At 49.1% G+C, this 4,122-nt stretch overlaps 1 pseudogene; it reads right to left on the bottom strand.

Moving 5' to 3' along the window:
- Positions 1–1,855: 1,855 nt before the first annotated feature.
- LOC100995041 (glyceraldehyde-3-phosphate dehydrogenase-like) lies at positions 1,856–3,733 on the bottom strand (annotated as a pseudogene).
- Between the last annotated feature and the right edge of the window lie 389 nt (positions 3,734–4,122).

Raw genomic sequence — 4,122 nt, 5'->3', positions numbered from 1 at the left:
GAGATCGGGTCACAAACTCCTAGACTCAAGCAATCTTCCCACCTTGGCCTCCCAAAGTGCTGGGATTACAGGGGTGAGCCACTGCGTCCAACCTTCTATATGAGCTTTTAAAATAATAAATTTATACAATCCCAATACCAGAGAAGCTTTGGGATTTTCCTCAAAAGGCATCTAGACAAATCAGCTAGAAAACACAACTTGTAGCTGAGATTTTACATGTGTTATCTTTTCCTATCTATACATATACAACAGGGAAGGGGGCTTAGGAGGGGGGAAAAAAAAGCCGTGGAAGGCCTTGGATTTTAAGTTTCAAGTCAGTTCTTCAGCCCTGGTTCCTTCAACTGCAAAATGGGGATAATATCGGCTCTTTGTGGGGCGTCAGCATCTGGGCTCATGGCAGACGGTGTTATTGCCCAGGCTCTCTGCAGAAAGGTGTTGGTTATCTATCATGATGGAGTCAGATCCTCAGGAGACCCTCTGGGATGCACTGAGGGGATATAGCAGTGCTCCTCAAGCTGGAGAGCATGCCAAAATGCAGATTCTGATTGAGGACCTCCTGGGGATGCCAGTGCTGCTAGGCTGTGCCCCTACTTTGAGTTGCAAGGAGAAATAGCAACCTTCATCCAGGAGGACTTTAAACTTCCTGTCAATCTCAACTTCTCAACCACATCTGCTGATGTTCAGAATTGCTTGGGAAGCACAGATGCCTGGCTTTGCCCATAGGCCTACTGAATTAGTATTTCCCGGGTGGGCCCATGGAATCTGAGATTTCTCAAAGCTTCTTTGGGGCTGGGAGACACTGGGTAAGAGAATCCTGTAGAGACTAAAGAAATACCTAGGATTTGGAGAGGTCTTTCGAGTCCCCTCTTTGAGTCCCTTCTCTGCCACTGCGTGGCCTCAGTGAGAATATTTTCCCTCTCTGGGACTCAGTTTCCCCATCTTGACAAGGTGGGGTGGAAGAGATGTCCTCCACCTAACTCCTGTCCAGTACTTCTGTTCCGAGGCTCTGTGAGCCCCAGCTTTCCTGGCCTGCTCCCCATTTCCAATTGGCTGTGGCATTTTTTTGACTCAGGGGGGCAGGCCCAGCAGCCAGGAGGCGGGGAGCTGAGGGCGGGGAGCCAGGTTTTCCGCCCCACTGCCACTGGAGCCGGGCGCCCCGCTCAGGCTATTGTACTCATGGGAGGTCTTAGCTGGCAAGGCCGCCAGCCTGACTGCTCAGGCGCCAGGGCTGTTTCATTATTTCATCAAAGTTCATTATGTTGGGGAGGAGACCAGTAATAAAACGTGATTACAAGTGTCTCCAATGAGCACTTAAAGACATAATTGGGGGTGTACATTCTGCTGCATCCCTGCTTGTGGTCACATAACGCTAGGAGATTTGCACCTCTGATATATGCCAGTCTTCGTGTTAATTGAAGTGAGAAAAAAAACACCCAGAGAACTTGATTCAATTTGTCTCTGGACTGAGTTTGTTGTTTTATATGGAGGAATGATGTGCCATTTTTGAAAACACACAATTAATTATGTGTGCAAAAGGCAGGTACAGAGACACAGGAGACACCGAGGGACTGAATGGCAGCCAAGCATATCAGCTATCAATGGCAAAGCACTTGGGGAGAAATGGCTTTTGTTTCTTTCTTTTTCTTTTCTCTATCCCCTCCCCAGCTCACCTCTCATCTTTGTGAGACAGCAGCTGGCGACGAATGCCGGCAAGGTAAGAGACGATACTTTACATGCCAGAGCTCACACAAAAGGGTCTTCTGCCCTGTCCCAGGTTATTCATGTGAAGGGATTGCCAGGGTGCTGGGGCAGTGTTGTCCTCTGATCCTCTGAGGATAAAGCCTTGATTGACATTGACTAGTGGGTTTGAGTCCAGTTGCTCAGGATGTAGATTGGAGACCTGTGGATTGTTTTTCGCTTTTGTTTTTTTGGCTGAGCACAGGGGACTTTATTGATGGTACATGACAAGGTGGGGTGCCCTAGTCCCCTACCTCTTCAGGGTGTCTGCATGGAAACTGTGAGGAGGGGAGATTCTTAGTGTGGTGGGGGACTGAGTGTGGCAGGGACTCCCCAGCAGTGAGGGTCTCTCTCTTCCTCTCGTGCTCTCGCTGGGGCTGGTGGTCAGGGGGTCTTACTCCTTGGCGGCCATGTGGGCCCTGAGGTTCACCACCCTGTTGCTGTAGCCAAATGCATTGTCATACCAGGAAATGAGCTTGACAAAGTGGCCATCGAGGGCAGTGCCAGCCCCAGCATTGAAGGTGGAAGAGTGGGTGTGGGTGTCGCTGTTGAAGTCGGAGGAGACCACCTGGTGCTCGTGTAGCCCAGGATGCCCTTGAGGGGGCGTTGGATGCCTGCTTTACCACCTTCTTGATGTCATTGTATTTGGTAGGTTTTTCCAGATGGCATGTCGGGTCCATGACCAACACATTGGCAGTGAGGACACAGAATCCCATGCCAGTGAGCTTCCTGTTCAACTCAGGGATGACCTTGCCCACAGCTTTGGCAGTGCCAGTAGAGGCAGGGATGATGTTCTGGAGAGCTCCATGGCCGTTATGCCAGTTTCCCGGAGGGGCCATCCACAATCTTCTGGGTGGCAGTGATAGCATGGACTGTGGTCATGGGTCCTTCCACGATACCAAAGTTGTGGATGATGTTGGCCAGGGGCGCTAAGCAGTTGGTGATGCAGGAGGCATTGCTGACGATCTTGAGGCTGTCATACTTCTCATGGTTCACATCCATCACGAACATGGGGGCATCAGCAGAGGGGGCAGAGATGATGACCCTTTTGGCTCCTCCCTGCAAGTGAGCCCCAGCCTTCTCCATGGTGGTGAAGATACAAGTAGACTCCACAATGTACTGAGCACCAGCATCACCCCATTTGATTTTGGAGGGATCTCGCCCTGGAAGATGGTGATGGGATTTCCACTGGTGACAAGCTTCCTGTTCTCAGCCTTGACGGTGCCACAGAATTTGCCATGGGTGGAATCATACTGGAACATGTAGACCATGGAGTTGAGGTCAATGAAGGGGTCATTGATGGTGACAATATCCACTTTACCAGAGTTAAAAGCAGCCTTGGTGACCAGGTGTTCAGTACAACCAAATCCATTGACTGCAGCCTTCACCTTCACCGTGGCGTCTCAGGGATGCGGCTGGCGATGCATGAGAAGATGTGGCTGTCTGTCGAACGGGAGGAGCAGAGAACTCCTGTGGATTGTTCTTGTGGGTGTATATTAGGTAGAATTTTCCTGGGCCATGGCTGTGTGAGACCAGACAGGCCATATCTCTTTCTGGGTCTCAGTGCTGCAGGTAAGACCATGCCCAGGTTCCAGCCCTGGAAAGCACGGGGCATGGCCCAGGCAAGGGGGTGAGGCTGTGTGTCAGCCCTGGGTTCAGCCCTGACTCCCCTGGTGCCTGGAGGTCAGGCCCTTCTCCTCTGTGGGCCATGTAAAAATCCCCACACTTACTGCATTTCTCATCAAATGGAAAGGTTGGGCTAGACAGTGCCACTCAAATTTGCCTAATTTTAAGACTCATCTGAGAAATTTGTTAAAAACTGATTTTTCCAGCATCACACCAAGGATGTCAGGTTAAAATCTCCTGGGAGAGGCCATGGAATTAGCACTCAATAAACCTTCCAGGTGATACATGGCAGTCTTAACAATCTTTTAGATGTGAGACATTCATATCATAGATCTTTGACAGAGTATACATGGGTAATAATAAAGCATTTCCATCCACTTTGCCCCCCCCGCCACCAGCCTCTTGGTTCCCATCCCCAATTACAAAATTAGTGGCTTTCTGTGTGTGTACTTGTGTGTGTGTGTGTGTCTGTGTGTGTATTCTTCCAGTGAAATCTGTGATACACAGGCCAGTATGTATATACGTATATATTTTTTATCCTCTCCTCTTTTTTTTATGTTAATAATACCTACTATGTATACTGTTCTGTGTTTTGCCTTTTCTTTTATTCAATACATCTTGGAGATCTTTTCATATCAGTTAATGAAGGCAGTAATGGGCTAGAGTCAACAGAGATGAATCTTTTCTCAAGTTCAAGTTCAGTGACCTCATGTTGGTTGCTTGAAGTTGATCATGGTGGAAGTATCTAAACCACAAGCA

The sequence above is a fragment of the Pan paniscus genome, chromosome 4 (genome assembly GCF_029289425.2).
Source record: "Pan paniscus chromosome 4, NHGRI_mPanPan1-v2.0_pri, whole genome shotgun sequence".
Taxonomy (NCBI): domain Eukaryota; kingdom Metazoa; phylum Chordata; class Mammalia; order Primates; family Hominidae; genus Pan; species Pan paniscus.
The sequence above is the reverse complement of the archived record's forward strand: the minus strand, read 5'-3'. Positions and strand labels throughout refer to the sequence as shown.